The sequence below is a fragment of the Schistocerca serialis genome, chromosome 7 (genome assembly GCF_023864345.2).
Source record: "Schistocerca serialis cubense isolate TAMUIC-IGC-003099 chromosome 7, iqSchSeri2.2, whole genome shotgun sequence".
Taxonomy (NCBI): domain Eukaryota; kingdom Metazoa; phylum Arthropoda; class Insecta; order Orthoptera; family Acrididae; genus Schistocerca; species Schistocerca serialis.
In genome coordinates, this window is record NC_064644.1 from 14,895,610 (window position 1) to 14,919,278 (window position 23,669).

Consider the following 23,669-nt stretch of genomic DNA (forward strand, 5'->3'; position numbering starts at 1 on the left):
AGGACTCTTTAAATTTCCTGTGAGCAGTATCTATGTTGCCTCTAGTGAGATAAGCTTCTACATCCTTACATTTGTCCTCTAGCCATCCCTGCTTAGCTATTTTTCACTTCCTGTCGATCTCATTTTTGAGACGTTTGTATTCCTTTTTGCCTGCTTCATTTACTGCATTTTTATATTTTCTCCTTTCATCAGTTAAATTCAATATTTCTTCTGCTATCCAAGGATTTCTACTAACCCTCTTCTTTTTACCTATTTGATCCTCTGCTGCCTTCACTATTTCATCCCTCCAAGCTACCCATTCTCCTTCTACTGTATTTCTTTCCCCCATTCTTGTCAATTGTTCCCTTATGCTCTCCCTGAAACTCTGTACAACCTCTGGTTTAGTCAGTTTATCCAGGTCCCATCTCCTTAAATTCCCACCTTTTTGCAGTTTCTTCAGTTTTAATCTACAGTTCATAACCAATAGATTGTGGCCAGAGTCCACATCTGCCCCTGGAAATGTCTTACAATTTAAAACCTGGTTCCTAAATCTCTGTCTTACCATTATATAATCTATCTGATACCTTTTAGTATCTCCAGGGTTCTTCAATGTATACAACCTTCTTTCTGCTTTCCCTTCTTTGCTTAGAACTGGGTTTCCAGCAAAGCTCTTGATATTCATGCAAGTGGTACGTAACGTTTCGCATTCGTTGCATTGTTTTCGGCCGACAAAAAATGTCCGATCCAACCGTCGTAGTATGTATGCGGTAAAGGAGATGGCGCGCAGTCTAGCTGTGATTGAAATCACAGCAAGATACTCATGGCTTGTTATCAACACTGTGACATTTCAGTGACTTGTGACAAGTGACACTTAACGTTATTTCTTGTCCACCAGTACTGGCTATTCGTCTGACCTGTCTTCTACACATACGGGAAGTCACGCAAATAGGGAGCTGGAGCACCTCCACGCCTTCTGTGCTGTCGTCAACCCAGAGTTTTTTACTGCCTCCACAAAACGCAATCATACTCTACGCTGCGCTGGAGTGTGCGCTCGTAGTGTCGGGAGATGCCGCTGCGACTGACATCGGGCAGCTGCAGAGGGTGTGAAGTATCGCTGCCTGAAGCTCGCGTTGCACCTTCCACGGGACCGCCCAACAGGCCAACCTCATCGGGATTCGTGCGGGACCACTTCCCCCAGGCTTGGCTACAAGGCGCAACTGTCGGCGAACCTGCGAATGAGCATCTGGGACAACAGCTGCGTCTGCGACCCACTGCTGGATGCCAGATTTGTTGCGGACATGAATCGCACTAGCAGTAAATGTATGCAGAAGAAGTGAGGCACTCAACCCAGAGGCAACAGGATGTTTGAAAATGCCATCCAGTGAAATTTGTACACAAGAACACACATAATGTCTGATGGGATAGCAGTAATCAGTGATTGTATAATGTTATTTATTATCCGTCTTGATTGCAAATTTTTTTTTTTATTCATATGACCGGTTTAGGTTCATTCAGAACCATCTTCAGATCTGATATTTCAGTTACAGGAGTAACCCGTCCAAATCCAGCAACTTTCACATGCTGCGTCACATGTGTTAAAGTAAATTCATTTCGGTCTTTCAATAGTGAAAAGTAAATTGCTTGCTTTTTTTCTAAATTTTGCATTACTTTATACTGAGTTTACTGAAAGTAATTTTCCTACGTCACGTTTACATTAAGTCAGTCATTTATTTAACCAGTAATTTCATTTAACTTTACTCTCAAAATTTAGTATTTCGGAGGAAGTATCTGCAAATTCAGTGCTTTCTGATTTATTTATTTTCTTGTGAACTGTTATGCTGTTGAAAAAAGTAACAATTTTCCGTTGCCACATATCTACATCTACATCTACATTTATACTCCGCAAGCCACCCAACGGTGTGTGGCGGAGGGCACTTTACGTGCCACTGTCATTACCTCCCTTTCCTGTTCCAATCGCGTATGGTTCGCGGGAAGAACGACTGTCTGAAAGCCTCCGTGGGCGCTCTGATCTCTCTAATTTTACATTCGTGATCTTCTCGGGAGGTATAAGTAGGGGGAAGCAATATATTCGATACCTCATCCAGAAACGCACCCTCTCGAAACCTGGCGAGCAAGCTACACCGCGATGCAGAGCGCCTCTCTTGCAGAGTCTGCCACTTGAGTTTATTAAACATCTCCGTAACGCTATCACGGTTACCAAATAACCCTGTGACGAAACGCGCCGCTATTTGCTTAAATTTCTTTGCCATTACGTTTCTCAGGATTCTGGAGATTCATTGCCCTAGTGGGCTGGCGTTCTTTTAATTATCCTGTTTTTTTTTTTTTTTAGCTAATCAGAGCTTTCTTTGTGTTATCAGCTATTTCTGTAGTAAATATTACGTGCGACCCTTTCCCCCACCCCTGTGCATTCGTGAGCGATTGTACTACACTCCTGGAAATTGAAATAAGAACACCGTGAATTCATTGTCCCAGGAAGGGGAAATTTTATTGACACATTCCTGGGGTCAGATACATCACATGATCACACTGACAGAACCACAGGCACATAGACACAGGCAACAGAGCATGCACAATGTCGGCACTAGTACAGTGTATATCCACCTTTCGCAGCAATGCAGGCTGCTATTCTCCCATGGAGACGATCGTAGAGATGCTGGATGTAGTCCTGTGGAACGGCTTGCCATGCCATTTCCACCTGGCGCCTCAGTTGGACCAGCGTTCGTGCTGGACGTGCAGACCGTGTGAGACGACGCTTCATCCAGTCCCAAACATGCTCAATAGGGGACAGATCCGGAGATCTTGCTGGCCAGGGTAGTTGACTTACACCTTCTAGAGCACGTTGGGTGGCACGGGATACATGCGGACGTGCATTGTCCTGTTGGAACAGCAAGTTCCCTTGCCGGTCTAGGAATGGTAGATCGATGGGTTCGATGACGGTTTGGATGTACCGTGCATTATTCAGTGTCCCCTCGACGATCATCAGTGGTGTACGGCCAGTGTAGGAGATCGCTCCCCACACCATGATGCCGGGTGTTGGCCCTGTGGGCCTCGGTCGTATGCAGTCCTGATTGTGGCGCTCACCTGCACGGCGCCAAACACGCATACGACCATCATTGGCACCAAGGCAGAAGCGACTCTCATCGCTGAAGACGACACGTCTCCATTCGTCCCTCCATTCACGCCTGTCGCGACACCACTGGAGGCGGGCTGCACGATGTTGGGGCGTGAGCGGAAGACGGCCTAACGGTGTGCGGGACCGTAGCCCAGCTTCATGGAGAAGGTTGCGAATGGTCCTCGCCGATACCCCAGGAGCAACAGTGTCCCTAATTTGCTGGGAAGTGGCGGTGCGGTCCCCTACGGCACTGCGTAGGATCCTACGGTCTTGGCGTGCATCCGTGCGTCGCTGCGGTCCGGTCCCAGGTCGACGGGCACGTGCACCTTCCGCCGAACACTGGCGACAACATGGATGTACTGTGGAGACCTCACGCCCCACGTGTTGAGCAATTCGGCGGTACGTCCACCCGGCCTCCCGCATGCCCACTATACGCCCTCGCTCAAAGTCCGTCAACTGCACATACGGTTCACGTCCACGCTGTCGCGGCATGCTACCAGTGTTAAAGACTGCGATGGAGCTCCGTATGCCACGGCAAACTGGCTGACACTGACGGTGGCGGTGCACAAATGCTGCGCAGCTAGCGCCATTCGACGGCCAACACCGCGGTTCCTGGTGTGTCCGCTGTGCCGTGCATGTGATCATTGCTTGTACAGCCCTCTCGCAGTGTCCGGAGCAAGTATGGTGGGTCTGACACACCGGTGTCAATGTGTTCTTTTTTCCATTTCCAGGAGTGTATATTGCACTCATTTCAAAATTTTCAGCAGTATTTAGCTTAAATTTACAGCAGTTTCTTCCTTCAGAAGATTCTGTTGTACACTTTCCTCCAGCTAACCGGTGTAACGATAGCCTCACTCACTGTAAAATTTCGTTGGGCTTATGCGATCACGTTCAGTTATATCGCAGTACAGTAGGCCGATTAAAAAGGGGGGAGGTTACAAGTGCTGTTGGAGGAACAGCTGAAATCACTAAAATGTAACAAGGCTTCAGGTCCTGATGCATAATCTATAAGAATCTTCGCCAGATTTACGTCTGAGTTACTCCCCCTCTTTGAAAGACAATCGAGCACATTCGAGATTATGTGATTTTATTTCCACATTAGCTTCAATTTTGTTTTCAATCAGTAAGTAAGTGGCTACGAGAGACAGGGGCAATGTTTCACCACTAATAATTTGCATACCTTTATCTTGCAGTTAAGATTCTTATAGTGCATGTGTACTGCGGCACCTCTTACTGAAACATCCGTATTTTAAGAGAGAGTATCCATTTTTAAAAGTAATTTTACATGTACATAATGGAAATGACTGTATCTTGCAGTGACACGATTCACACTTGTAAGAGTGACAACACACTAAGAAGCCAGCGTTTCGTGTTATATTGCCGTGTAGTACAATGAATCGTTCGTTGCTGGCTTTATTCTGGTCGGCACCGAATTTGAAAGCACTTCTAAACTGATGAATGTAAGTTTCTTGTTGTAATTGGAATAATAATGATTGAAAAGAATTATTTAACTTTCCTTGGGTAATTTTTCATCTCCTTGTTATCCTGAAGAGTAAAAGATAAATGTCGCCATCGTGATTGTCCCAGTGGAAGCTAGTGTAAATCTTTGTGATACAGTCAACTTATTTTCCCTTTTAATAGCTATTTTTTGTATCTGCCGTTTATCCGAACCAGCATATAGTTTTCTTACTGTGGAATTCGGTGCCTTCACACGGTCTAGAGTAATTTCCAGTAAACAGATTTTTCAAGCGCGACCATACAAAAGAAATAAGGAATTAAATCAAAACAAGAGTGAGGAACAATTCTCTGCGTGCAGTCTTTGCTACCACTTTAGTGCTTCATTTGGAGATAGTATTTAACTATATTATTTGCTAAGTTACGGCGAATGTGTAACTGATTCTCACGAGATATTACTACAACTCAGAGAGATAAGGATTTCACTGTCTGACTTGTTGTAAGGTAAAGTCACATATTAATAGAGGTCCAGTTACAGTGCGCAAGCTCTCTGTGTCAGTGTTTTGGTTCCCTCGTCTCTGTTGTGTGGGATGGAACGGAAAGCGATGGTATGTCCGGCAGGAGTCGGGTCAGGCGAACCCACCCAGGTACGCAGTCGCTTTCACGTGTTGCGTGGGTGGCCACCAAAGTGCTTTGGAGACAGCGGGGGGCCTTTGTTCCGTAAGGACTGTGCCGCGCTGACAGTCCACCCCTCCTCAGAGACGAGAGTGCGAACAATACTGAGGGGTGGAGATACGGCGTCAACTATAACGTCAGCCTTGGGGGCTCGAATGAATAGGCGCCAGCTGATGCTCCATTTGGCGTTAGAGTCGAGACGGATGACGCAAGCGGCTCGCCTTTCAGGTCTCGATTGCATCTTCGCCGAACTCGGGCGATCAGATAAGGGGCAGAAACTAACGAGCTTGGTGTTGATGCTCTTTTGGGGTACTAAGCAGCCAGATTTCATTGCGATGATGACACGATATCTCGACGGCCAAACTGGCCGCCATCTTCAGATCAGGTTCCTGGTGCACAGTCACGCAGGAGCTAAGGTAACACCCCATGGGGCAGCTCCTATGTGTAGTGCACACAGAACAACGTGGCTGGTACACGCAGTAGGCACGACACGCATGGAGAGGGCGGTAGTGGTGGTGATGGGGGGGGAGGGGGGGAGGGCGCTGCAGGGGAAACACCGAGTGCTAGAGGGGAAGTGCTGCTCCTAACTGAAGCTTATGCTCATATATTTTGTAAATCTTAAGTCGAGCCCTTCCACGACCGCACTTACATGATGACTGTGGTGTCACCGCCAGACACCACACTTGCTAGGTGGTAGCCTTTAAATAGGCCGCGGTCCGTTAGTATACGTCGGACCCGCGTGTCGCCACTTTCAGTGATTGCAGACCGAGCGCCGCCACACGGCAGGTCTAGAGAGACTTCCTAGCACTCGACCCTGTTGTATAGCCGACATTGCTAACGATGGTTCACTGACAAATACGCTCTCAATTGCCGAGACGATAGTTAGCATAGCCTTCAGCTACGTCATTTGCTACGACCTAGGAAGGCGCCATTATCATTTGCTATTTATCTTGTGATGCATGTACCGTCAAGAGCGATGTTCACCAATTATGGATTAAAGTTAAGTATTCCAGAAGCTATACACCTTTTTTACTAGTCTCATTTCCGTGTACTGTTCCAGACCTCACGCCAGCCTGCGTGAGCTTAAACGCGTGCCTTTCGGCTTCCTGTCATAGTGGATTGGCTGTCTCGCCAGTCCACAACAATGACTATTTAAAACGATGTACTGTCACCTCTGCTTTGGTTACTATCTAAAAGGAGTTCTGCTGAAAATGCAACAGAAGCAGCGATTTCTTTGTTTCCCAAAACTTGTCTTAAAAGGATGTCGTTTTAGGGCTGTGGAGAACACAAAAATGATGTGCCCAACATTTTAAATGCCCTGTCAGTTGAAGCCTTCTGTGCTCCGGTGAAGATTGGGAACAACGACTCATCCGGCATTTGGCAGCCAAACGGAACTACTATGAAGGTGAGAGTATTATTGGTTTGCAAGACAAAAACGACTTTGGTAGCTAAGAAATCAGTCTCATTACTTTTTTTTATGTGTCTTGTACCACAATCTGAGGCTAATAATTGGCAACCATTGCTGTACAATCGCAATAAAGTCATGGGATGTTCAATTGACTCTTTCATTAGAACATGTTAAGCGTTTCGGGATTACACCCATCTTCAGTCATCACAAAGTTCAACTCCTTCCTAACCAACCAGGCGTACAGCCTTGACAACTCAAAGAAAGTGTCGAATAACATATGACTGCGGCACAAGAAGTCTCGAAGCAGAGCGTATACTTCGGGATGTTATGTGGATATTCTGGCTTTACGCGCCAGATGCCGCAGACTGCCGCTGCCAAGTGCTGATATCGCAAAGCACGATGAGGAGCACGTTCCGTGAGTTCTAGCAGATCGCTTCAGATAGTGCAGCAACCACGACGGAAGGACATCACGTCTGTCGTGCTTCGTGATGGTAACGTCCTGTGTGCGGACGGCTGTGGCGTCCTTAGCGAGCGTTGCTCCACGCTGCCAGCGATTCTGTGTGTTCGGCCCAGTGGTCGTCTGCTCCGGCGGCCTCTCAAGGGCCGAGACGGCAGCACGTGCAAGCGCCCCCTTGTCCGGGAGCGCCTCTGCGGCTTCCTGCGTCACTGCGTCTTCTGTGGAGGCGGTCGTCTGTCCGGTGCATTCCCTCCCGCCCCCCTACCTCCACCCCCCTCCACCCATCGGCCCCTTTTGATGGGACGACGGCGAAGAGCAGCTGCCCATCTGTTCTGGAGGCATGCGATGGGCCAACAGGGGCAGAAGACTTTGCGGTGCAGCGGATACGAAGGCACGTACTGGACACAACATCCACCTGAAGATGGGTAGCAGGAAACCCGTCGAAACGCTGCGACGACTCTTGAACACGAGAAGGTTTCAGCAGTCACTGAGTGGACAAAAGACTAAAAATAAAGCAGAGTGCTTTTTATTGACCTGAATAGAGTTTCCAGTCCCGAGCTTCTGGTCAATGCCAAACAATAAGTCTTTACTATAACTTGTGTAACGAATTTCAGGGAGTGACATATTGGCGTCTAACACAAAAACCATTCTAAATTTCAGTGCTAGTCAGTGAGCAACGGAATGCGGAAGGTTGGGATAACTGGAAGGGACAGGGATACAAAATAAATGACCATGGAAGAGTAAGGAGCGTAGTTATAACTATAATGAAACTGAAAGATAACTTAACTGCGAGATTTTGGATTTCTTTTGTAATTTTCTCGTTTATGCCGTTAAGGGTGTTAAATAATAAATCTAAATCTCTGTAACGGTATCAACGATTAGTTGTTCAAACGTGTGTGGAATCTTATGGGACTTAACTGCTAAGGTCATCAGTCCCTAAGCTTACACACTACTTAACCTAAATTATGCTAAGGAGAAACAGACACACCCATGCCCGACGGAGGACTCGAACCTCCGCCGGAACCAGCCGCACAGTCCATGACTGCAGCGCCCCAGACCGCTCGGCTAATCCAGCGCGGCTACGATTAGTCGTATAACCGCAAATATGAAACTGAAATCTGATACGAAATAAAACTGTCAAAAGCAAAGAACGGGGCACCGGGAAATTATGATAAAGCTACAGCAAATAACAGAACACGTCATCAGTTTTTAGGAAGGGATTAAATAAAACTGAGATGAGAACGGTGATCTAAATTTCATTGATCTGAAATTACGCAAACAGAATAGCAGTATCATTTTGCATAGTTCTTCATTTGCTGAACATTTAGTTATTTTAGACCATTCTCTGAGTAAACCCGAAGAAATCGTTGTTTTACGTAAGGAAATAAAAGGCTGGAAACTGGATTTATTAGAAGAACTTGAAAATTATAAAATTTGGCTTATAGAGACGGCAATGTTTCGGACGATCAGTTGCAACTTGCGAGTAAGCACTTCCTTGATGGATTTGAACCGCTGCTCACAGTCACATATAACGTGTTTACCGATCTCGGCTAATATCGGTGAATGTGGCGTCTTCCTCAAATAATTTTTTCCTCTGTCGTTGAGCTGGCTAAAATGGCTCTGAGCACTATGGGACTCAACTGCTCAGGTCATAAGTCCCCTAGAACTTAGAACTAGTTAAACCTAACTAACCTAAGGACAACACACACAGCCATGCCCGAGGCAGGATTCGAACCTGCGACCGTAGCGGTCGCGCGGTTCCAGACTGTAGCGCCAGAACCGCTCGGCCACCAGCGGCCGGCTGTCGTTGAGCTCCTGACGTTTCATATCGCTGCGTTTCATTTCTGTTGTCCTTATCAACACATGTTCTTACAGCTGATATTCGAAAAATGGTACTGGTACTGTTATACAGAAGATTCTCTTTTTTATGTTGTGATGAAACTTTATCCGTTTATTACGTCCTCCACCTTTTTGGTAACAGAAATACGTTTTGTAATTGTTATCTTCTGCACACTAAAGCTACATCCAGTATTACTTTGCTGCTTAAATGTTTTACAGATTTGATTTTTAAGGTATATCTCTAAAATCGTTGCATTTATTACTGGTCTTCTATAAGAAATTGTCATATTGCTTTAATGTGAAATTATGATACTTAACACCAGAAAGACCCAGTGCTTACGCGTATGTATATAGCGCCCGCTGCTTTCCAATTTTCCTTATCGCTTAAGCTTCCGTAGTGTCAAGCGGAAGTTTTTTTTCGTTTTACTGATGTTTTAGCTTACATTTGCTCTTCTTTCCCCATACATTCGTAACAGTGATCTTTTGTAAACGGAACTCTACCCTCTGCACGCTGGATTAATGTACAGTTTTAATCTGTCAGCAAATGTATTAGTAATTTTGTACGTAATGTATACTAGTAAATCTATTACATTTTAAAAGCCTTTTAAAGGAAATTTCATGGTTACTTTTTCGTAAAATGCTGTTATTCAAGACAAGCAAAAGGCGCAGTTCTTACGCTCATGTATTTAGCGCCCTTTGCAGCCCAATTTCTCCTGGTCACTAGAGTCTGTGTATTTGTAAGACTTGGCCTTAGTCTCTGGCATGATGTACACGTAACTTATGCAAATATTTTATCCTTTGACTCCTGTTATAATTTTATGTTGATAAGAGCATCGATCGGTGGGCATTTCCTTCTGCGAATTAATTCTGAAATACAATATATGTAATCTGACTGCTATCTAAATCCATGGCTTGAGATAATTCTTCTTTCGTCAATTTTGTTTATGACAATAGCCGCTCGGCTTCATCTAATCTAATGGTCCATCATGTAATGTAACGAATGAGTACGCCTACTTCAGAAATACTGTTCTATTAATATTTTTTTATGTTTGTAAAAATAATTTTGTGACAGATTTTATACATTTTTATCATCCACTCCTTTTGAAGAACATATTTATAGAAATATCGAAACCTAGGTCAAGGGCTAATAAACCTTTGTTTCACAACTTTTTGACTGGTTTTTCAACCTCTTCAGATTTACATAGTTGTTCCACAGCCATGTTTAAGATTTTATTTGGCTTCGTTGAGGTCTTGGAAACAGCCAAACATGTGCCGCATTACCCAGTAAATAGATCTACTAACTAGACAGTAACTGAATAAATGCATGCAATGTGGGTAGTGGTGAAATTTAATCATGTTGTCACTGCTCGAAGTTTTAAGGTTAAAGCAAATAAAACTACCGCAACGACAGACTGAGTTCCTTATGAAAAATCGCTTAGAACAGCGTACCACATTACTGTGGCACTCCAGGAAGGGGATCGTGCCTACTCTTCATCACCGAGTTTTGAAAGCTTCCTACTCGCTTTTTAATTTGCCTTTTTGTTAATTCAAGGACACTTGGTTTGAGTAACTTCCTTGCAGATAATTGCCAGCCTGTGGTATGAGCCGCTACTTTCCCTCTTCTCGCTACCTCCCTTGATACGGTACTGGGATAGGTATAATCGGAGGACGGCCCGAAAGAATTAATTATTTAACAAATGAGATTCATATTAGCACAACGGATAAGGCAAGGGAGGGCTCCGGTGGCTGAGGAAGCTAGCCTTCTAAACCACATATTCTGACGCGGATCATGTTTTTGATAAACTTTTGTATTACTTAGTTTATGCTTATTATTATGTTTACAATTAATACAGCAAGAGTAAAAATGGTGGGACTGTGGTCCAAATCATTTCACGTAAGGCAGGAGATATTCGTATTATAGCAAAACTATTTATTACATCTTTCATACACATGGAAGTAACCAAATGTAAGCATCAACAATGTCCTTTTGCCAATGGCGCATGCTTTGTAAGCATCTGATCTCTTAGATAAGACATGCACGTGTATTTTGGTGGGATCTACGTTGCTCTGCTGGGAGGCAACGAAATGTCCGTTAAAACCGAATCAAGATGTACCGTTCAAGCACAAATATATAATCCATCGTGAACTCTTGAGAATTGCCATGTCACGCTATTTAGAATGAAAATAAGAGCGTGTAACACCACGCAGTTTTATGCTGTCATAGCCAGTTTGGTAGATGTCAGTCATTGTAATCAACGCTACTCGCCACTTGTAATGACATACTCCTGGACTACCGCAAATCGTCTCTCGCTTGTGCCTCAACTGAAATTTCGAAGAACGGTCCAAATGTTCCATACTTTAATCACTCTTGTTCTTGGCCTAAAGTAAATGCAAAATTTCGCACTGTTTAACAATGCATACTAAAATCACGATGCTGACGTTCAGTTCTCCTGTAGGGGGTGCCCTCGTCGACAGATAGGAGAAAATGACTACTTGCAGAAAAGTGCTCTAAATAGCAAATTTTTGCACTCACTGATATTTCTTAAACATTTATAAATTATAGAGCGCAACCATCAGTCGTCCTTTTTTTTGCAGGTTTTATTTGACAAATCCTGATTTCGGCTAATGCTTAGGCACTATCAATGCACTATTTCTAGTCTCGATGCATGTCAGTTGCCTGTTGCTCGGGCGTCAGTCACAGTTCTTTGAATACTACTGTATATCATATACAGTAGGAAATAGTCCGGATACTTTTGATCACATAGTGTACTACATATGGTGGTGGTAACGAAAATTTAACTATCAGTCGCCTCTAAGAGAGTGGATTATACACGTAAATGATACCTCATCCCTATTCTCTTCGAAACTTCGCATGGCGGCGACCATCACCCTGACCCCGTGCTCACCTTCTGCCATCCACGGAACGAATAACGAAAAGATGACGACCACCTACAACGGTCGCCCTGCTTTCTCCAAAGGCGCAGCCTCATAGACGGGAACAGTTGAATTTTTTACTGAAGCCACACCAGCATTCAGGTTAGCATCTGAAACTCAACAGCTTACCTATCTTTAATACTACATCACCCAAAGGACGACTTTTCCCACATGACAATTCAACATTCAAAACACCAAAGAGCCAAAGAAACTGGTACACCTGCCTAATATCGTGTAGGGCCCTCGCGAGCACGCACAAGTGCCGCAACACGACGTGACGTGGACTCGACTAATGTCTGAAGTAGTGCTGGAGGGAACTGACACCACGAATCTTGCAGGGTTGTCCATAAATCCGCAAGAGTAACAGGTGGTAGAGATCTATTGTGACCAGCACGTCGCCAAGACATTGTTTTTTCAGATATGCTCAATAATGTTCATGTCTGGGGAGGTTGGTGGCCAGCGGAAGTGTTTAAACTCAGAAGAATGTTCCGGAGCCATTCTATATCCGGTCTGGACGTGTAGGGTGTCGCATTGTCCTGCAGGAATTGCCGAAGTTGGTCGGAATGGACAATGGACAAGAATGGACGCAGGTGATCAGACAGGATGCTTACATACGAGACGCCTGTCAGAGTCGTATCTAGACGTATCAGGGGTCCCATATCACTCCAAGTGCACATCCCCCACACCATTGCAGAGCCTCCACCAGCTTGAACAATCATCTGCGGACATGCAGGGTCCATAGATTCATGAAGTTGTCTCCATAACCGTACACGTCCGTCCGCTCGATACAATCTGAAATCAGACTCGTCTGACCAGGCAACAAGTTTCCCGTCATCAACAGTCCAATGTCGGTGTTGACGGGCCCAATCAAGGCGTAAAGGGCATGCGAGTAGGCCTCCGGTTCCGAAAGTCCATATCGATGATGTTTTTTGAATGATTCGCACGCTGACTGTTGTTGATGGCGCAGCATAGAATTATGCTGCAATTTGCGGAAGGGTTCCACTTGTGTCACGATGAACGATTCTCTTCCATCATCATTGGTCCCGATCTTGCAAGATGTTTTTCCGGCCGCAGCGATTTCGGAGATTTGATGTTTTACCGGATTCCTGATATTCAAGATATGCTAGTGAAATAGTCGTACAAGAAAATCCCCACTTCATCGCTACGTCAGAGACGCTGTGTCCTATCGCTCGTGCGCCGACTATAACACCACATTCAAACTCACTTAAATCTTGATTACCTGGCATTGTAGCATCAGTACCCGATCCAACAACTGTGTCAGACACTTTTTGTCTCACATAGACGTTGCTGACCGCAGCGCAAGCAGAGGTTCACAGAATAATATTAAATTAAAGAGAATGACTATTACGTCAAAAAAAAAAAGTTCAAATGTGCGTGAAATCTTATGGGACTTAACTGCTAAGGTAATCAGTCCCTAAGCTTACACACTACTTAAGCTAAATTATCCTAAGGGAAAACACACGCCGAGGGAGGACTCGAAACTCCGCCGCGACCAGCCGCACAGTCCATGACTGCAGCTCCTCAGACCGCTCGGCCAATCCCGCGCGGCAACTATTACATCACTGAGACAACAAAATTATTATGCTATCGTGATAAGGTAACGAAGAGGAATAACTTGTTCCGTCTCATTTTTTTTCAAATTTAAGCGTTTAGAAAAAAAAATAGCAGTTTTGGTATGGGTCGGTACAGGCATGAGCCATTTATGTGAGCGCAGTTTGCAGGCGTCGATTGGCAAAGTGGAATGAAGACAGGACGGTTATCAGAGGGTCGTGAGCTCAAGTGCCTAGCGGAAACTTCTTTTTATTTGGTTTCAATGTTTACGTTATTTATACTGCAAGTAGAGCTAAATAAAGTTGAATATATTCTACTTTTAATATCTTCATAAAAGGCACAAAAAGGGGGGCAAAATAAAATTTCGGATTGCAAATAATAGCCACGAAAGGACTGCACTTACAGCGTCCATTGAGACTGCCAACAATTTTGCAAGAAGGAATTATAATTAAAGCGTTCAAGACTTTAAATTTCGTTGGTTTCGAGCAGGCCCTGGTAGCCGCATGGGCAATGTGGTGTCACCGCCAGACACCACACTTGCTAGGTGGTAGTCTTTAAATCGGCCTCGGTCCGTTAGTATACGTCGGACCCGCGTGTCGCCACTTTCAGTGATTGCAGACCGAGCGCCGCCACACGGCAGGTCTAGAGAGACTTCCTAGCACTCGCCCCAGTTGCCGAGACGATAGTTAGCATAGCCTTCAGCTACGTAATTTGCTACGACCTAGCAAGGCGCCAGTACCAGTTACTATTGATACTGTAATCATGTACCGTCAAGAACGACGCTCATCATTAATGGATTAATGTTAAGTATTCCACCAGCTACGTCCGTTTTTCTAAAGTTCTAATTTCCTTGTCCTGTTCCAGACATCACGCCAGCCTGCGTGAGCTAAACGCGTGCCTTTCGGCTTCCTCTAGTATACCGGTGTTGGCTCACCTGCCAACCCACAACAGGCAATATGTGCCCTAATTTTTTTTTATGAATGTGACCCCAGTAGGGTTAAATTATCAATCGTAAAATAATAGAAGCATCTAAATTTACGTACGAGTTCCTCGTGTACGCCTTACAGTCGCTCGCTTTTCATGTTTTTAAAGAAAATATCAATAAATGAAATATATTAAGCGTTATTACGGTTTATCCGTTGTAGAAATAATGTGAAAACTGGAAATAAAAAAAAGTTTTTGCAGAAGGACTCGAACCCACGACTTTCAGATCGTCTGTTTCAAACTACTCCGCTGCTCCTACTGCTTTCTGAAAACGACGTTTACGTAAGGAGTTCATGCTTCGCCTGAAACACACCAAAACAATGCTTCTCTTTTTAAATGCTTTGCCGTCTCGAACTCCACTTCTATTACTTTCGTTTCGGCGCAAAACCTGCATGTAACATAAATTTGGACGTAGCAGGTGACGACCAATATGTGCGGTCCCTTGTAAGTGATTGTTGTTAACGATCAAAAATTTTACAAGTCCAATGCGTGTGCTCGCATTTTAAAGTTCCTCAGCTAACTGGCATAAACTGCTGCAAGTTCGGCTCTTTCACACGAAAGTAAAAGTCCAACACTAAATAGCTAGCGTTAAAGTATTACAGGTTCAGCACTTTCTCTTTAATTCAGAAACTACTAACTGATGTAAAATGGTAACAAGTACAGCTCTTGTGTGTAAGAAAGGTTTTCAGCAAACTGACGTAATATATTACAAGTCGGTACGGTTGCTTAGAAATGGAAGTCGTACTTCGCAGTCCGCAGCTCGTGGTCGTGAGGTAGCGTTCTCGCTTCCCGCGCCCGGGTTCCCGTGTTCGATTCCCGGCGGGGTGACGGATTTTCTCTGCCTCGAGATGACTGGGTGTTGTGTGATGTCCTTAGGTTAGTTAGGTTTAAATAGTTCTAGGGGACAGATGACCATAGATGTAAAGTCCCATAGCGCTCAGAGCCATTTGAACCATTTGAACATAATTCGCAGAAAATTTTTCTAAGTTTCACTCGCTCACTGCAAAAAATCTCACAAACCTCCAATGAGCTCTTGCCTGAGAAACATCTAAGTTCTCAGCACTGGTGTCTGAATATGTTACAAGTACACAGAAAGTTCCTAATTCATCAAAGTTTCGAGTGATCTGTTACTCATAGAACATAGGTCTGACTTGTTCCACGGCCCAGCACAAACTGTCTGTGCCAGGATGACAGGGCCAGGCTGTAAAAGAAAATAGTCATCATGCGAATTTCCAAATATACATTTCTTTTATATGTAGCATACATGTGGGGAATGAGTACAGACCAGATTTTTTTGGCAGCTTTTCAATGATTGCTTAGATTTTCGCTGGCTCTCTTGGTTTATAAATCATTTACATCAGTCAGGTAGTTGCCGTATGCTATTTTGCTGTCAATTATTTACAAACACAATGAAGTCTGCACAAATTATTGGTAGGTACCTTTCTTTACTTTATGATACTGCCAGTTATTTACCGTGATGCGACGATTTTATGTCTCGGAATACACATTCCCGCATACAAATGAAAACATAAGTTACAGTATTTCGGTAGAGGTCCTAAAGGGCTGTGCGTAGACAGTTTGTTAAAATCACGTAATGCGTTTGGGAGTTATTAATTTTCAAAGCTCATACGTATTTACAAACCTTGCGTCTTGAATAACTTAAAAGCTACTGAGCGTATCGTGAATATGTTTACACGTAAATTCTCGCCCCGGGTAATTGTTTATTTCATTTTCAGCTATAGTGGTGTAGTTACGTGGCCCTAGCAAAGTACTTTCGATGGACCAAGTTCCCGCCGTTTGGTGCCTGGCCCCACCAACTGTCCCCCTACAACAGTCGCCCGCCTCGGTTCTCCCAGCCACAGTAAACCAGGCCAGTAACGCACCTCACCCTCTGCTTCCTTCCCCTTTGCTAGCTGCATTATTTCGCGGGCTCTCGTCTCCGCCAGTAACGGAGTCCCAATTACTGTCTGCTACGGTTATCAGACACCACGCCTAACCCGACACCGTGTCCTGAGGAACGACGTGCACCTGAAGCAGATTTTTCGCGCTGTCACGCCCATTCACCTGTCATATCAGACCGCGCGCTCAGCCTTACCTGTCTCTGAGGGGAAAATGTCAGGTAACTGTCGCTTCTAAATGATTCTAATAACACTGTAAGTACAGTCCGCAATGTTTTCCCTCGCGTTGCTGGCCCCGTGACAAATTAAGGGGTCCGGAAAGGCTCAAAATCATGAAAAGTTCAATTTTTACTTTTTTGCGTTTTCTGAATCTGCAGACTATTACCTTTTAATAGATATATAATTTATTCAATTCCGAAGACTACAACTACTTTTAAATTTTTTTTGAAATGTGTTCTACATGGGCGTGACCCACTGTGGCGCTGTTAAACTGCTGTCAAATGGTGTTATTATTAACGTCCGTATTCATCAGGTACATTTTAGTGATGTGAGATAAAGTATGTGTTGTGGCTAACCTGTGATGGTTCAATATATATCGCTGGTTTCATTGTCGATTGTTTCATGTTTATTTACTCTGTCGTTATCTCGAAAATATTCGTAATTAATTCTGTTTCTTGAGTCTCTGTTTTGTTGAAGTATAATAATGAGTAAAAGTAAAGTTATTAGAAATCCTCTGAAGGCTTTTAAGAAGAGGAGAAATGTTGGAAAGCCAAAGGTATGTGTTATTACTGTAAACAATAAAGACGATAACCAAGTGAGTGAACCTAACCTCTCAAGTACACCTGCCCATAGCAGTCAAAGTGGGAAAGAAAATACTTCACAGAAGAAGCTTTGTTCAATGAGTGAAAACTATGAATGTTTTATGGGCGAATCGGATGTGAATGAAATATTTGATATGTCGGTTCTCAAAGGAAGTTTTTCAAACTGTGTAAGATGTATTCATTGTAGTGAAGTTGGTCTGGAACTCTCCATAATAAAGCACGTAGGCCTTGCTAGTGAAATACAACTGAAATGTGATAAGTGTTCATACATGACCACCTTTTGGAACAGTGTTGCAGTAACTGCAACTGAAGAAAATGGTAGCAAAATCTACGAACACAACAACGAGCGATGCTTGCTTTAGACAAGGAACGCCTTCGGGCTGCAGACAGGGCTGTAAAGAGTCTAGAAATACAAGCAAGAGTAAACAGGAGGAGGAACAAGAGGAAGCTGGACGAGGAGTTTGCAGAGGATGAAGATAATCCATCCTATGGACCTGGAATGCACTAAAAAGTTAATCCAATCTTTGTACCTCGATTCCCAAAACTTTTATTTTCACATACTAATTACATGTTTTCTAAGGATCTTCCAAACATATTTGTTTCAAACTTTCAGTAAATGTTACACAGTACCTTCTGCATAATTTATCACAGCCTTTTTCCAAAAAACTGTATATTTTTGAATATATAAATAAAAAATTGCAAAAAAATGTTGTGAATTTTCATTAGAATTGAAAAAAAAAATCATCTTTAATAACTGAACTAAAATTTTGTAAAATCCCTTTGTTAAGTTGTAGCCCATATTCCAATAAATAATCTGTAAAAAGTTCAACTTCCTACCTCAAATACTTTGTGAGGAAAGATGTAATTTATAAGCGTTATTTTAACATTGCAAGTATACGGCGTTCCGGAGCCCCTTAAGGTGTCCCATGAAGAGCACAACTTTTGAGTGCATAGTAACATGTAAAATTGTAGATAAAATTTTATACTAAAAAGTTTGTAAGGGTGTTGCAGGGTAGGTTGTGCTGAGAAAAAATTGTTAAGAATAAAATTCGTACAGTGTACAGTTCTCTGGTTACTTTAGAATTGAAGTTAGCCAATAACGTCGTTGCGTGGGAAAATTCAAGCGTCCCGGCACTGGCGGTATCGCCAGATGTGTTCTTCATTTGCTTTCCTAAAACCCAGTAAGAGAGCTATACAAACATTAGACATGGAACGGCATTAAGAATCGAACTCGAACCAGAGGCAGAGCAGGGTCGTGCGATATCATGTACGCTGTGAAAACAAGAAAAACTTAATTTATGAAAATTTATTGGGGATCATTGCTGTCAGCTGCAGCGGAACATTGAGCGGAATCAGCAGCGACGAGCGAAAATGTGTACCCAGTCGGGTTTCGAGCCCGGGATCGCCTGCTTACTAGGCAGGTGCGGTATCTAATATAGTGCGCCATCCGGGATACAGCGTAATCGCAACAGCACAGTCTACTTCGAGAAGCCTCAAGGTCGATCAACACTCACTCCGAGCGCCACCTGTCCACAGTCCCTGTCCACTATACTCCCGTTCGCTACTCACTCCCACAGGAGGTCGAACGTATTTGTGCACCCGCACTGTAGAAGACCGGTCCGTTGCCCCGCTAGGCCTATCAGGTATATGAATGCATGCTGCCCGTTCCTTACCACATGTATCTGGTGGGCTGTCTGAATTTGTGCACGCAACGGCTCATTGGCTAACTTCAATGCTTAATATCTCGGAAACAGCGCGACTTATCGACATTTTTTAAACAATTATTTCACAGCACTACCTATGTTGCAGCATCCTCACGAACCTTCCTCACTGCGCATGGAATGCGGAATTACTTAACTGCTCTCCAAGACTCTGCAAACACGCCCTCGTTCTTTCTGTGGTGTCACCGCCAGACACCACACTTGCTAGGTGGTAGCTTTTAAATCGGCCGCGGTCCATTAGTATACGACGGACTCGTGTGTCGCCACTGTCAGTGATAGCAGACCGAGCGCCACCACACGGCAGGTCTAGAGAGACTTACTAGCACTCGCCCCAGTTGTACAGCCGACGTTGCTAGGAAAGGTTCACTGAGAATTACGCTCTCATTTGCCGAGACGATAGTTAGCATAGCCTTCAGCTAAGTCAATTGCTACGACCTAGCAAGGCGCCATTTATCCTTTGCTATGTATCTAATGAAGCACGTACAGTAACAAGACCAATGTTCACCAATTGTGGATTAAAGTTAAGTATTCCAGCAGCTACGTACTTTTCTTTATAGCATTCATTACGTATCCTGTTTCAGACCTCACGCCAGCCTGCGTGAGTTTAAGCGCGTGCCTTTCGGTTACCCGTCACTGTGGATTGGCTGTCTTGCCAAGTCACAACACTTTCTATGTAATTTTTCTTTACTCCGCGACATACTTGTACCTCTAGTTCTCATATTACACGCTGAATACTGAATCTCAGCGTTGACATCTGAAAGTGATCGTCGCTTCTTGGCGTACACACGAAATTTCTAATACCCTCACAGGCAGAACTGACATAGTGTGCAATCAAAAGATATGGTGAATAAAACGTTCTCGGTTTTCAAGCCGCGTCAATTCGAATAAAACCCTCAAGCTTTCGATAACCGTCTCCGCCGTCGTCGTCAGGAGTTCACCAACTACCGCGGCTGCTACGGTTTCTCGCTCATGTAGGCATGATGACATCATCAGCAGCCAATCAGGTAGGCCCAATGTGGCGCGTGCGCAGTGCGGCACTATGTTTTCGAATTTTTTCAGACTGTTGCATCCTTGAGCCCCCGTTCACCAGACGTACAACTACAGGTTACAGAGGTCAAGGATCACACTTTATTAATAATTATAGTACAAAGTAATATCTCCAGTTATAGTTACATTTTCAGCAAGTACATCAAGTCCTTTCAACCATACATGTATTTTTTCATCATTACTAACTTTTGTACAGGAGCGTGTATTCAATGTAAAGGGCATGTTACTATAAACATAGCTAGGTCTACTTTGGGTCCAGATCGATACCACAATGCTACGTCTTATAGCCGATGACATCTCGATCGGCGAAAGTTTCAAGTCCAGGAAGGGAGGCGTTTTCACAACGTACGATGGCTAGGGTAAAGCAACCACTACCAGTCGACCTGGGCAGCTAGCGGAGCTGTTGCCCGTGGCAGAGGGAGGCGCCACCTTTAAAACTGCCGCTCCCGAGTCGCGCATCTGTCTTTGCTTTCTTTCGACGTCCAACGCCAGCCCCCATGTCCTGCTGAATGTGTACCCCTGGCCTCTGCTGAAATTGTTGGTATTTAACCGAATCTCGGCCGCTTCTTTTATAACGGAATCCCAATATGTAGATGCATGAGCCAGCACTTTTGTATTTTCGAACTGTATTTTATGTCCGTTTTCTAGGCAATGCTCCGCTATGGCCGACTTGTCCAGGTCCCTTTGTTTTGTATGGCGCTTGTGCTCAGTACAACGCTCCGCAACCATGCCAACTGTTTGTCCGATATACGAGGGGGGACCCAAAAGAAATCAGACTCCGAGGGCGCTGCCACTCGTAAACGTAGTGCAGGGTTCTCACGCTAGACGGTGTTAGTAGAGACCTTCATGAATCAGCTGTGCAGACGGCGTCAGTGTAGTGCTGAACGTGCAAGTGTGGTATTGTGTTTCTCTGACTGTTGGCGGGTTACCTCTGCGAAGTCGTTATGGCAACTTTAAAAGAACAAAGAGTGTGTGTGAAATTTTGTTTCCTGCTTAAAAAAACTGCAACGGGGACACACCAAATGCTTCAGCAAGCTTTCCAGGAGGACGCTGTGAGCCGCGCACAGGTTTTCGAGTGGCTTGGGCCCTTTAAACGTGCCGGCCGGGGTGGCCGAGCGGTTCTAGGCGCTACAGTCTGGAGCCGCGCGACCGCTACGGTCGCAGGTTCGAATCATGCCTTGAGCATGGATGTGTGTGATGTCCTTAGGTTAGTTAGGTTTAAGTAGTTCTAAGTTCTAGGGGACTGATGACCTCAGAAGTTTAGTCCCATAGTGCTCAGAGCCATTTGAACCATTTGAACCCTTTAAACGTTGTGAGATGTGTGTTGAAGATCAAGCTCGTTCTGGACGCCCTTCAACATCGCGAAATGAGGAGAACATTGAAAAGGTCCGACAAAAGATCAACGAGGATCGTCGCCAAACGATCGGCCAAATTTCAGCAGAGACAGGAATCAGTTGGAGCTCGTGCCATCGGGTTTTGAGTGAGGATTTGCACACGAGACGTGTTGCTGCTAAATTTGTTCCGCGCCTTCTCACACAGGAGCAAAAAACCATCCCCATGAATGTGTGTGAGGACTTGAAAATAGAGATTGCACTTGATCCAAACTTCTTGAACAAAGTCATTACAGGGGATGAGAGTTGGTGCTACAGGTATGACCCAGAAACCGAGCAAGCGTCAAGCCAGTGGAGGACTCCCAACTCTCCCAGACCAAAAAAAGCAAGGCAAGTGAGGTCAAATGTGAAGACGATGATCTTTTTTTTTTATGTTCGTGGAATTGTGCATCGGGAATTCGTATACCCTGGCCAGACTGTTAACCAGCACTTCTACTTGGATGTTTTAAGGCGTCTGCGAGAGGATGTGAGGAGGAAACGTCCGGAACTTTGGCGATCAGGTGACTGGTTTATGCATCACGACAACGCTCCAGCACACACGGCCCTACGAGTGAACCACTACTTGGCATCTCAGAGGTGGTCTGTCGTTCCCCACGCTCTGTATTCGCCGGACCTAGCCCCGTGCGACTTTTTCCTGTTTCCACGAATGAAAAAAACGCTAACAGGGGAGCGTTATGACGATGTGGAGGCGGTAAAAACAGCTTCGCAAAGGGCTCTGGACAATATCAAACTTGAAGAGTTCCAAACATGCTTCCAACAGTGGGAAAAGAGACGTGACAAGTGCATCGCATGTAATGGAGAGTATTTTGAAGGTGACTGAAGTAATTTTATAAAAAGGTTCATCAATAAATTTTTTATGACAATAATCCGGTTTCTTTTGGGGCCCCCTCGTACATGCTGCCACATTCACAGCGTACACCATACACGCCGGACACTCGAAGAGAAATGTCGTCTTTAACAGGGCGCAACATATCTCGTATCTTGGGGGCGGGCCGGAACATCGAAAGAAAGCAAAGACAAATGCGCGACGCGGGAGCGGCAGTTTTAACCGTGGCGCCTGCCCCTGGCGCCGCTTGACGTCACCGGTGCTGCCACGGGCAACAGCTCCGCTAGATGCCCGGATCGACTTAGGCTCGCGCGCCACATTGGGTCTACCTGATTGGTTGCTGCTGATGTCATCATGCCTATATAAGCGAGAAACCGTAGCAGCTGTGGCAGACTCCATCTCCACCCAGGTCGAAAGCCACCATCTCACCTATCGCCATCCTGACGACATCATCCACGCCTCGTCCTTCCTTCAGAAGGTAATTACTGACGCTGTGGAGGCCCATGTTCCTACTAAAACCATCCACCCACACTGTCCCACTCTCCCTCCACGGGCTTTCCTCCTCCTTCGTGAATCCCGCCGCCTCTATCGCTCCTTCCTGCGCACTCGTGACAGGGATACACTCCAACGCCACCGGCAAATACAGCGACACCTACGGAACCTTATTACAGCAACGAAACGCCGAGACTGGCGTCAGACCTGCACACGACTCAACGCCACCCTCCCTATCAACTCCTCCAGGTACTGGTCCGCCTTCCATCGCCTTACTGGTTCCCTCTCCGCTCCCCACTACCCCCTTCTCAATAACGATCGCCCCCTTCCTGACAACCTCAATAAGGCCAACCACTTCGCTTCCCACCTTTGCGAGGTCTTCTCCATCCCCGATGATCCGTACTTTGATTATTCTCTTTTCCCCACCATCATGGGACATGCCGATACCTTGGTCGCTCCACTTGCTCCTAGTCTCCAGTACTTGGGGCAGTTGCCCCCCTCCGACATAAACACTCCCATCACAGCACAAGACATTAAATTTATCCTCTGGTCCAAACACAACACGGCCCCTGGTCACGACTGTGTCACCTATCGTTACCTTCGAGAAAGCCCCTATTCCTTTCTGACTGTCCTCGCCTGTCTCTATAATGTCATCCTCTCTACTGGCTTCTACCCTGACCTGTGGAAGAACTCCCGTGTCCTCTTATTCCTCAAACCCAACAAGCCCCCCGTCCAATCTGCACCTCCGTCTTCAGTAAGGTCTTTGAATCTATCCTCTCCCACCATATCCATCAGCACCTTGCTCAACACCACCTCCTCCCCCTTACTCAGTGTGGCTTCCGACCCTCCTTCTCTGCTGAAGACCAACTCCGCAACCTCTTTCACCTTCTGTCCCTCCAGCTCAACTCCCGTTGCTCCACCATTTTTGTTTCCCTTGACCTCCAAAATGCCTATGACCGTGTATGGCATCCCAGTCTCCTCTTTAAACTCCAAACCTACGCCCTGCCTATCACTTTTTCCATCTGGTCGCTTCCTTC